General features: G+C 39.6%; 1 protein-coding gene across 4 annotated transcripts in view; it reads right to left on the bottom strand.

The window, feature by feature from the left end:
* The window catches only part of HIPK3 (homeodomain interacting protein kinase 3), an 83,416-nt gene that overhangs the window by 28,045 nt on the left and 42,493 nt on the right, over window positions 1-12,878 (bottom strand). The gene's annotated exons all lie outside the window — the stretch shown is intronic.

Genomic DNA, 12,878 nt, shown 5'->3' with positions numbered 1-12,878 from the left:
CTTTGATTAACTGGAAAATGTATTCCGTGAAAGATACAATTCTCAGATAAATTATGTTGCTACTTCCATGACTTTCCCATAAGAAAATTAACATTCTAAGAGAAGCCTCACATACAGTTCTCTAATTCCAAAGTCATACAATCATGGTTATCCTGAACAATTTCAATGGTACAGAGAAGTTATAAAAACAGTACAATAAATACTTTTTCCTAGTCCACTTGAGAGTAATTTGCCAAATAATGGCATGTTTTGTATTTCGTACATACAAGATTACTCTCCTAATAATCACAATATAATCATCAAAGTCAGGAAATAAATACTGATACATTTTCACCAGCTAAGCCTTAGACTGCAAGTTGGGCCAACTGCACAGATAATGTCCTTCATGGCAAAAGAACCCAATTCTGAATCATGTACTGCATTTAGCTGTCATATCTCTTTAAGGCTTTTCCAACATGGAAGAGTCCCTCAAGTCTTTCCTTGATTCTATGACCCTGGCATAAGATATTACAGGCCAGTTATTTGTAGAATATCCCTTAGTATGGGTCTGTCTGACATCTTCTCATCATTAGATCCAGGTTATAAATCTTTGGGAGAAATGTTTGAAAAGTGACGGTTTTCCTCATTATATGCTAACAGGTGGTACAAAACTTTGCAGCACTACTGATAATGTTCACTTTGATTACTTGATAACACGGTATCTGATAGATTTCTTCACTATCAAGTTTCTTCTTTCCCCTTTGTAATCAAGTTTTTTGTGGGGCTTCACTTTGAGGCTGGAATCCAATTTCAATTTATCCATGTATTTACCTATGTAAGTATAATGGATTCCTATTTTATTCAATGGGTTATAATTCATTACTATTATTACTTATTCTGATGCTCTAAGTTTCCCAGACTTGACCAGTCGGAACTCCTTCAATGAACAACACAGGTCCTCATTACTAATGTGGTGGCACTGTTCCCAGGATCTCTCAGTATACTTATTTAATACAGTTTAAAAAATTCCTTCTGCCAGTTTTTTTTTTTTTTAAACTTAAGAGTACTGATTGTTATATCTCCTAATGCAGTGGTTCTAGATCTTGGCTGCACATTACAATTTTTGTGCTGGCCACACCCATACCAATTAAATCAGAAACTCTGAGGATGGGACAAAGGCATCAGTGGTTTTTAAACCTCTCCAGCTGATTCCAATATATGACACAAGTCAAGAACCAAAGCCCTAAGACTCGATAGTTAAACCCAATGGAAAGACGATTCCATCTCCTCCCTACAGTTCTTCTGTTCGAAATAAGTTCAAAAGATAAATTGTTTGCTACCATAGATTTAGAATCTGTCTATTGACTCTACTCCTGAATATCTCTGCTGTAATTAATATTTAAGATTCAATAGATTCTTAATCCACAGTACTTGTTAAAAACAAGTAAGTGTCATGGGGAGATGCTAAGAGGAATAAAAGAACCTTGCTGCTGCTGCTGCTGCTACCTCGCTTCAGTCGTGTCTGACTCTGTGCGACCCCATAGACGGCAGCCCACCAGGCTCCCCCGTCCCTGGGATTCTCCAGGCAAGAACACTGGAGTGGGTTGCCATTTCCTTCTCCAATGCATGAAAGTGAAAAGTGAAAGTGAAGTCGCTCAGTCGTGTCTGACTCTTAGCGACCCCATGGACTGCAGCCTTCCAGGCTCCCCTGTCCATGGGATTTTCCAGGCAAGAGTACTGGAGTGGGGTGCCATTGCCTTCTCCAAAAAGAACCTTAAAACATAGTTATAAAAAGCCTGCACTCTTCTGACTACTTAACTCTGTAACTGTGTAGATGTATACATGTAAATTATATTCAGATATAATCAAATGCTAAACTACTACAGAAAGGCTTACCCTAAATTATATTTATTATCATATTCACAAGATTTTATCCTTTTTTTGTTCACTAGTTTATACACAGAACATAGCAGAAAATATGCACTCAATAAACATTTCTTAAGTAAGTCATGCCAACACAGGTTGATTCACACAAAGGAAAGAAAGCATCAGTGTGAAATGTGGGTCTGAACTAGGCATCGGAAGAATAAAGGTCTAGGCAGAAAGAGAGAGAAATGAACACAAGAGTTTATAAAGTATATACTAATCTATACTTCAAAAGGTTCAAAGCAAAAGGCAGCTAGTTTCAAAAAGTATGGAGTAAATGAGATCAACTAGTAATAGTTAATCATGTATTAATTTGAATCCTAAAGACTTGCCAGTAAGACTAATAGAGCTATAGCTGTGTGTAAGGGCTTCATAGTTATTTTGAAATAATTAATACAAAAATTCACAAGACTTGAAATGGACTACTATAGAAAATTTCAACATTGTATTTGGTAATGCAAGAAAACTAACAAAATGATACTATTTAGGACATACAACTTAAAGAGACAAAAACTGCTTGAAATCTGGTCAACAATTAGAGTTCTGTCTTGTGGACGAAGAGTGATGAATTCTTTCTGCCATTTGCTACCATTTAGTGAGTGAGCTGGAGAAGGCAATGGCACCCCACTCCAGTACTCTTGCCTGGAAAATCCCATGGACAGAGGAGCCTGGTTGCAGTCCATGGGGTTGCTAAGAGTCAGACACGACTGAGCGACTTCATTTTCACTTTTCACCTTCATGCATTGGAGAAGGAAATGGCAACCCACTCCAGTATTCTTGCCTGGAGAATCCCAGGGATGGGGGAGCCTGGTGGGCTGCCGTCTCTGGGGTCGCACAGAGTTGGACACGACTGAAGCGACTTAGCAGCAGCAGCAGCAACAGAGAGTGAGCCACTTTGACCGTGATAAGAATACAGACTTATCTTTTTAAAAATCTTGATTACAAATTGTATAAAACCATTTCAAACACAAAATCTAAGATTCAAAAGTTATATTTAGGGAAGCAAACTCAAATATCTCATTTTTTAAAAAGAATTTTAATTGCAAATTTTATACAAATTCATTATGTATTATTGCATCAGTTTAAAATCCTGAGAAGCAGATGAGATGTGCAAAAAAAAAATTTCTTGGGGAGAAAATGTCTCTGAAGGATACAGAGGGAGATGAAGCAGGAGTAGGTGAAGAGAGCCTCAGACCTCAAGCAGTTCTGACAGCTGTGAAAGAGGGGCAAAGGAAGAATTAGAACTTCTATCCGACTGCAGTGCTGTTAAGAGAAGAGTCTTGGCAGGGTCAATGGGGAGTCTCGAGGCAAAAATTATCTGCTGGAGTAGGTCCCCATCAAACTAGAACAGCGTAGCTCTAGGGCCCCCAGTGTTTGGTCACTGGCTGGGAGCAGCCCAGAGGAATGGGCCTCTGCCCAGCACTGCTGCGTTATCTAACAGGCACAACAGGTGGAGGCTGGCAGCTAACTGCTCTTCACAGCAGGTTCTCTTGAAGTGGATCTGAACGCTGCCACAGCCATCTTCCCCAAAGCTTTTGTATTTTATTTTGTAAAACATAAATACCATAAAGAAAATGCAATATATTTCTTCACCAAGTCTGAGTCAAATGTACAAATTCTCTCCAGTTTACCACAGCATACCACAGAATGTTATATTTTCTGTATGCATCATCACATGTGAAAAAGTGAGGAAGCAACACCTTCAAGCATTTACAATCTAGATGAAACTGCCAGAGATATCAGAGCTCAGCCAGCCAGTCTTACAATACAATAAACTTTAAAAATCAAATTATGCACAAAACAATAATATACCCATCTGTAACTTAATGAATAAAGCTTAGTTTTCTGAATATATCTTAACTGGCTCTCAAATTATTTCTCTGGGCTAAATATACTTTTAAATATAAATGACCATAGCAGAAAGTCTGATTTATGGACGACTCTCCAAATAAACCTTGTGTTCTACACCTAAAGGAAATTCTTCCACTTCTTTTCTTATCCACCTTAACTCCCTTCTGAGCACCTGTAATGTGAGTGGTGTGCCAAGGGTACAGCAGGGAACAGACACATGTGTACTTCTGTAGACAGGCCAGGCGCACACTAAACACGTCCACTGGATGGAGAGCACAACTAAACCACTTCACCACTCTATAAATAGTAACACAATTAGAAGGCGAGTGTCAAATCCACAAACTCAAACATTTAGGTTATACGGTAAGAAAGGCTATGCATAAAATGCCATGTTTCCTTTTTTGCTATGTGACTAATAAAACTTATCAATATTCATTAAAACCAAGTCCTTTTTACTTTTCTAAAGCCCTGAAATACTGATATGAAATCTAGGTAAAGTGGGTAAGCTAAAAAAAAATTTTTTTTTTAAGTGGGTAAACTAAACTCTGAATGATCTATGGGTCTTTTGCTAGAGAACTCAGAAAGAATGTTAGCAGTATATAGTTCAAATAAGAACATGGTGAAATACTGTCACTCAGAAAAGATGACTATTAATTGAACACTTTATTTCATTTTTATTTAAGTTGAAAATTCAATTACTGGCAGAGAAACCTAGCCCTGTTGGGAAAAAGGATGTCTCAGTTCAGGAACTCAATATGTCAAGTTTGAGGAACAGTTATATATTCTTATAAGAGAAAGATGCCCTGGGTTATCCTGGCAAATGCCATTAGGCTATGATCATGTGATGATTTCAAGGCCGTCAAGAAAGTGGTGACCATGATATGGCTCCTAACCTATTTTTTCAAATACAGAAAATACAATAGTTAGGCCAACTTGATTATTTAGCCTGCCTAATGTTTCTCACTAAAGTTAATAAAACTAGCATAATGCTGATATATTTCAGTTTCTTGAGAGTTTAGTGACAGGAACAACCCAGGTCTAGTTAAGTCTAGAACACTGATCAAGTAATTTCTGAAATGACAAAACTAAGGGCCAGACTCTAATGATGCTGTCAGGGTTATAACTCAGTAAAAATGAGAGCTACAGTTATCCTGGCTTCTTTCGATGATACTCCTCTGGTGGTGGTGGTTTAGTCACTAAGTCGTGTCCGACTCTCAAGACCCCATGGACTATAGCCTGCCAGGCTCCTCTGTCCATGGGATTTTCCAGGCAAGAATACTGGATTGGACTGCCATTTCCTTTATATACAAATATACAACTACAGGCTTCGCTCTACTTTTGACAATAAGAAGACACCAAAGAAAAGCAACACAAACTTGGAAAAGGTAAATAAATGGTAAACTCAATAAAGATAAAAATAATAAAATTAAAACAGTCTTCCTTGAGGTAGGTGATACAGAAGCTATTTCTAAAAATAAACAGTTTTATTAAGACATAATTCACATACCATACCATTTATCTGTTCAAATGGTACAATTCAATGGCTTTTAGTATATTCACAGAATTATACAACCATTACCCCAATCAATTTTAGAACATTTTCATCACTATCAAAAGAAGTCCTTTATCCATTACCAGTCACTCCCCATTTCTTCCAAACTTCTCCATCCCTGCTGCTGCTAAGTCACTTCAGTCGTGTCCGACTCTGTGCGACCCCATAGACGGCAGCCCACCAGGCTCCCCCGTCCCTGGGATTCTCCAGGCAAGAACACCGGAGTGGGCTGCCATTTCCTTCTCCAGTGCATGAAAGTGAAAAGTGAAAGTGAAGTCATTCAGTCGTGTCCGACCCTTAGCGACCCCATGGACCGCAGCCCACCAGGCTCCTCTGCCCATGGGATTTTCCAGGCAAGAGGACTGGAGTGGGGTGCCACTGACCACCCCAAATCTCCTTTGTCTCTAGATCTGCCTTTCTGGACATGTCATACAAATGGAATGGCACAACCTGTGATGTCTTATGGCGAGCTTCTTTCACTTGGGGTTCAACCATGTTGCTCATGTACCAGCACTCCTTTTTTATTGCAGAATGATGTTCCATTGTATGGGTATACCAAACTTACTTATCCATTCATGGATATTTGGGTTGTTTCCAGTTTCCAGCTACATGAAAAATGAAAAGTTAACCAGGAAAAGCCATGCCACCTCACCAGGCTATTGAGCAAGAATGTACTCCAGGGCTGAAGAAGGTCAGAGCAGAAAAGCTATACACCAAAAACAATCACTTTCTCAGAGAACTGAATGGTACAGGAAGAAAATGCCTTTGATGAAATATATATCCAAAAGGGGAAACAGGGGGCTAGTGTTAAAGAAACTGCTGATTTTTCATTGCAGCAGGCTTTACAACTGAGCTAATCTTGTGCTACACCTCTTTTTCAAACCTCTAGGGCACTGAAAAATAATAACAGTAACAACTTCTTGACCATCTGCTGGGAACCCAATATAAAAAGAGCATGGGGTCATGGGTAAATTTAAGGGTAAATTTCATAAGACTGTTTTGCTATAGTGCTACTATGCAGAAAGTTCTGGGAAGACAAGTCTTTGAGTCTGGTAAGGATGCATGACTTCAAACAATGAAAATCATCCAGAGAGAGCTAGATTTTAAACACTTTAGACACCTAGCAATCCCACCATTTACCCAAGCCTTAGTATTTTCATTTTTGAAATGGGTTTTACTGATGCAGCATACTCTGAAAATTATCTAAAGGACTAGGTAAAAGAATCTGTGTAAAATGTAAAACAGCATATACATTTACAAATTTATTCATACTCCCACTGTCCTAATTCACACCTCCTCTCTTCTCAAACCATCACCTCCTCCCTATCCCCATTCCTGACTGTTGTCCTTGCATCCAACTTTATTTGGCGGGGGTGGGGGGATATCTGAAAGAAAGTTCTACATTCTCACCACCACATCTACTAGCCCACTTGCATCTGTCAGCACTTTTATCTAAGGCAGCCATGCTCACTCACTGAAGTACACCATTCCACCAATTTCCCAGTCTCTCTCATCACCAATCTCTCCCTCCCTTCTTCCCTCCCTCCCTCTCCCCAACCCCCAACATAAAGATATGACTGTTCCCATATCTCCCATTTTGAGAAAAAAGAAAAAACGTTCTTGTTTACATACCCTCCTTCAGCCATCATCCGTTTCTCTGTTCCCCCTTAAACCAGGCCTTCTTAAAAGCATTATTAAGAAAAGCTGCCTCCAACTCTGCCCCTGTCTTGAACTCAACTCTAATCAGGCTTTCATTACCCCATCATTCCACCAAAATAGCTCTTGTCAAAGTCACCATCATCCACTGCATTGCCACATCCTTGATTTATTTGGCTTGCAGCATCTGACACAGTTGACTGTGCTCTCCTGCATTAAACAGTCTGCAGTTGACTGCCAGGACATCACTCTGCTCTCTTTACCTCACCAGCACTCCCTTCTCAGATTCCTTTCCAGTTCCATCTCATTTCCACAGCCTTTAAATTCTGGGCTGTCCCAAGGCTGCCTTTAGATACCTGTCTTCTCTACCTACATTCACTTCCCTTAGGTGACCTCATACAATCACACGGTTTTAAATATCACCTTTATTCTTAAACCCAAATGTGCATCTCCAAACCAGATGTCTCTCCCCCAACTTTAGACTTCCCTATCCAACTGTCTACTCAATATCTCTTACTGTCAATTATTAGATATCTCAAACTGAACATGTTCAAAACATCTGCACAATTCCCTCCAACCCACTCTTCCTCCAGCCTTCCCAATCTCAGGAAATGACAACTCTATCCTAATTTCTCAGGCACATAACTGGTGTAAGAATCAAATCTGACTCTCACTTTTCACAACTATCAGCAAAGCCCACTGACTTTATCTTCAAAACAGATTCAGAATTGGACCATTTTGCCCCACCTTTACTGCTAAAACCACAATCCAAGCCACCAGCATCTCTTGCTGCAAGCTTCCTAACTGTTCTTGCTTCTGCCCTGTCCTCTACCACCTACTCTCAACTTAGCAGCCAGAGTGATCCACTTAGTACACAAGTCATGCCACATCACGCTTCGCCTCAGACCTCCTAGCAGCTTCTTCCTGCCTCACAGTAAGGCCAAATTCTTCACAATGATCTATACAAGGTCAGACGGGATTCTGCCCTCAGGAAATCTATTTAACATTTCCTACCATTATCCCATTTGCTTGCCCTGATCCACCTGTACAGGCCTCCTTACTGATTCTAATCATAGTTGCTGCCTCCAAACCTTTACATTTATCTAGGAGAAGGTTCCTGGCAGAGGGGAACGCAAGACGCGATCTCTGCATTCTTATTTTGTGTTTCTGTCCAAAGACCTGATAGGAAGGCTTTCCTTTACCACCTTAAACAGAAGGGTAAGCCCCTGCCAGCACGCATACTTCCCGCTCCTCCTTTATCTTGCTTTACTGTTCTCTATAGCACCTGCCACCAACTGATAGGCTTCCTTATTACGTCTTCCCCTCCCCTACTAGAATATAAAACCATGAGGGAAACAACTTTAATTCTTTCGATGCTACATTCCCAGCACTGAGAATACTGCCTGGCATATAGCAGGTATTCACTTATCCATTTGTTCAATGAATTAATTGATCAAACAGTGGAAGCTGTCAGCATTCTGTTATAAATATCTTTATTAAATACATGAGCCAAAGAGGTATCAACCAAGAGACTCTGACATGCTAGCCACTTCACATTAGGGACAATTGAAATGTTTTGATTATAAAATAAAAGTCAACACCATTTACTGAGCTTTAATAGCGGCCAACATCACAGAAATAATTTTTAAAAACATTATCTCACTTAAATAATTTTTAAAAACATTATCTCACTTAAAGAAGATGTTCTAAAAATAGATTTCTGCCTTGTTCTGTTTCAAGATCAAAAATGCGGTAAACAAAATGTTCCACATAAAACAAAAGAACCCCTCAACTGAGTACAGTTAATCCACAGAATCATGAGAAATAATAAATCGTTTTTGAAGCAATTAAGTTTTGGAGCCGTCACCCAGAAACAGATAACTGATACAGTACCCAAAGTTACCCAGAAAGCAATGGAACTGAGACTTCAAATACCTTATTCCAAAAACCTTTCTCTATACTATACCATCTCAATGATAAAATTTTGTGACTGAAAGAAACACAGAAAGCCAAACAGGAAACCTAGAAACAGACACCAAAGCTACTTTTAACAATTCAACTAAAGTTATGTTCCAGCTTTATTTTCCACAAAATAAGAGGATACTAGGATTTCCTGGTGGCTCAAAAGGTAAAAGGTCTGCCTGCAATTCAGGAGACCTGGGTTCAATCCCTGGGTCAGGAATATAGCCTGGAGAAGGAAATGGCAACCCACTCCAGTACTCTTGCCTGGAAAATCCCATGGATGGAGGAGCCTGGCAGGCTAAGTCCATGGGGTCACAAAAAGTCAGACACAACTGAATGACTTCACTTTCTTTCTAAGAATATACTAACTGACCTATGTTTTCTAATAGTTCTATGCCTTTTTTGATTAGTCTTTAGCTTTCTAGGACAATCTAATTTAAGAAGTATTATGCTGCCATTTTCTAAACCCAGTTTTCACTCAGTATAAATCCTTTAAACAGCATAAATCCTTTAAAATACATATAAGGACAGCAGTAACATCAAGCAAAAACAGTCAGCAAAAAGAAGACTGGGAGTTGACTGTGGCTCAAATCATGAACTCCTTATTGCTGAACTCAGACTTTAATTGAACAAAGTAGGGGAAACCACTAGACCATTCAGGTATAACCTAAATCAAATCCTTTACGATTATAACAGTGGAAGTGACAAATAGATTCAAGGGATTAGATCTAACAGAGAGTGCCTGAAGAACTACGGATGGAGGTTCATGATATTGTACAAAAGGCAGTGATCAAGACCATCCTGAAGGAAGAGAAATGAAAACAGACAAAATGGTTGTCTGAGGAGGCCTTACAGAAAGCTGTGAAAGGAAGAGAAGCAAAAGGCAAAGGAGAAAAGGAAAGATATACCCATTCAGTTCAGTCGTTGTGTCCAACTCTTTGTGACGCCATGGACTGCAGCACGCCAGGCCTCCCTGTCCGTCACCAACTCCTGGAGTTTACTCAAACTCATGTCCATTGACTTGGTGAAGCCATCCAACCATCTCATCCTCTGCTGTCCCCTTCTCCTCCCACCTTCAATCTTTCCCAGCATCAGGGTCCTTTCCAATGAGTCAGTTCTTCGCATCAGATGAATGCAGAGTTCCCATTTGAATGCAGAGTTCCAAAGAATAGCAAGGAGAGATAAGAAAGCCTTCCTTAGTGATCAATGCAAAGAAACAGAGGAAAACAACAGAATGAGAGACTAGAGATCTCTTCAAGAAAATCAGAGATACCAAAGGAACATTTCATGCAAAGATGGGCACAATAAAGGACAGAAATTGGACCTAACAGAATCAGAAGGTATTAAGAAGAGGTGGCAAGAATACACAGAAGAACTATACAAAAAAGACCTTCATGACCAAGATAATCACGATGGTGTGATCACTCACCTAGAGCCAGACATCCTGGAATGTGAAGTCAAGTGAGCCTTAGGAAGCATTACCACGAACAAAGCTAGTGGAGGTGATGGAATTCCAGTTGAGCTATTTCAAATCTTAAAAGGTGATGCTGTGAAAGTGCTGCACTCAATATGCCAGCAAATTTGGAATACTCAGCAGTGGCCACAGGACTGGAAAAGGTCAGTCTTCATTTCAATCCCAAAGAAAGGCAATGCCAAAGAATGCTCAAACTACCACACCATTGCACTCCTCTCACACGCTAGTAAAGTAATGCTCAAAGTTCTTCAAGCCAGGCTTCAACAGTACGTGAACCATGAACTTCCAGATGTTCAAGCTGGTTTTAGAAAAGCCAGAGAAACCAGAGATCAAATTGACAACATCCGTCGGATCATCGAAAAAGCGAAAAACATCTACTTCTGCTTTATTGACTATGCCAAAGCCTTTGACTGTGTGGATCACAACAAACTGTGGAAAATTCTTAAAGAGATGGGAATACCAAACTACCTGATCTGTCTCCTGAGAAATCTGTATGCAGGTCAAGAAGCAACAGTTAGAACTGGACATCGAACAACAGAATGGTTCCAAATCGGGCAAGGAGTACTTCAAGGCTGTATATTGTCACCCTGCTTAATTAATTAACTTATATGCAGAGTACATCACGAGAAATGCTGGGCTGGATGAAGCACAAGCTGGAATCAAGATTGCCAAGAAAAATATCAATAACCTCAGATATGCAGATGATACCACACTTATGGCAGAAAGCAAAGAACTGAACAGCCTCTTGATGTCAAGTGAAAGAGGAGAGTGAAAAAGTTGGCTTAAAACTTCTCAACATGCAGAAAACTAAGATCATGGCCTCTGGCCCCATCACTTCATGGCAAATAGATGGGGAAACAATGGAAACAGTGACAGATTTTATTTTGGGGGGCTCCAAAATCACTGCAGATGGTGACTGCAGCCATGAAATTAAAAGGCACTTGCTCCTTCGAAGAAAAGTTATGACCAACCTAGACAGCATATGAAAAAGCAGAGACATTACTTTGCCAACAAAGGTCTGTCTAGTCAAAGCTTTGGTCTTTCAGGTAGTCATGTATGGATGTGAGAGTTGGGATTATAAAGAAAGCTGAGCACCAAAAAATTGATGCTTTTGAACTGGTGTTGGAGAGTTCCTTGAGAGTCCCTTGAGCAGCAAGGTGATTCAACCAATCCATCCTAAAGGAAATCAGTCCTGAATAGTCATTGGAAGGACTGATGCTGAAGCTCCAATACTTTGGCCACCTGATGTGAAGAACTGACTCATTGGAATAGACCCTGATGCTGGGAAAGATAGAAGGCGGGAGGAGAAGGGGATGACAGAGGATGAGATGGTTGGATGGCATCACTGACTCAATGGACATGAGTTTGAGTAATTCCAGAAGTTGGTGAAGGACAGGGAAGCCTGGCGTGCCACAGTCCATGGGGTCGCAAAGAGTCGGACACAACTGAGCGACTGAACTGACTGAACATCAAACAGGTACTTAGCACTAAGAACAAGGCAATGCTCTAAGCACTTCATAAGTATTATTAGCCCATTTGATAGTCAGGCTAATCCTTTTAACAGACAAAGAAACAGACACAAGCATAAGGAACTTGCCTAAGGCTCATACAGCTATTTTGAAGTGTAGCCAGAATTCAAAGCCAGGTTTTATGGCTTCAGGATCCGTAAGTGCTGCATGTTAAAATAAATAATTCCCAAGATTACTAAAACTATCAGACTTTTATCGTGCTCAAAGTCTTCCCACTCAGATGCTATACTTATCATTAATGTGTTCTTTTTTCTCTTTCAACATGTCACCTTTGATTTTTAGACTAACTGGGAAATGTGAGATATATACTTATGTGAAAAGAACTACAGTTGACATTTTACTAAGTCCTCTTCCTGATCTTTAAGCATTTGCTCATCTTATCCATAAATAATCTTTCATGTTAAATACATAGATATCTGCAGGACACTTCTCAGTTAAAATAAGGCTCTTATTTTGGCAGATGCTGTGTTCCAAAAGATGACTACAACAATCTTTTACAAAAGCTATTAGGAAATGAGCTCAATAGTGTTATAGATGTGACCATCCAGTAGGTGTGATTACTAATCAATATAACATCATGCACTCAACAGGCAAAGTTTTATACTTGGCAAAAGACAGCAAAGACCTAAAGTGGTTATAAAATATCGGTACTAATAAACATATATTTATACAAACACAACAAATCTAGCAAAGGATACACACCCAAGCAGTTATCTTTCACGAATCAACCTGAAAAGGAGACAGAAGTACACACTTCCACAACACTGGTTTCTAAAACAAGCATCTCCCACTATACAATAAAAGACTAATGTTTAAAAATTGTCAGTCAGCTAAATTTTATAGGAATTTCATGTTTTCTTCTAACTGCACTACCATCAAAGTAATCACATAGTCAGTGTTAAGCCAGTTTATTTCCTTTTATTATCAGGAATAACTTCCGAGTGTGACT

This window comes from Bos grunniens, chromosome 15 (genome assembly GCF_055505025.1).
Source record: "Bos grunniens cultivar Pamir isolate PY7600 chromosome 15, Bosgru_T2T1.0, whole genome shotgun sequence".
Classification (NCBI taxonomy): Eukaryota; Metazoa; Chordata; class Mammalia; order Artiodactyla; family Bovidae; genus Bos; species Bos grunniens.
This window is presented reverse-complemented; position numbering and strand designations above follow the sequence as displayed.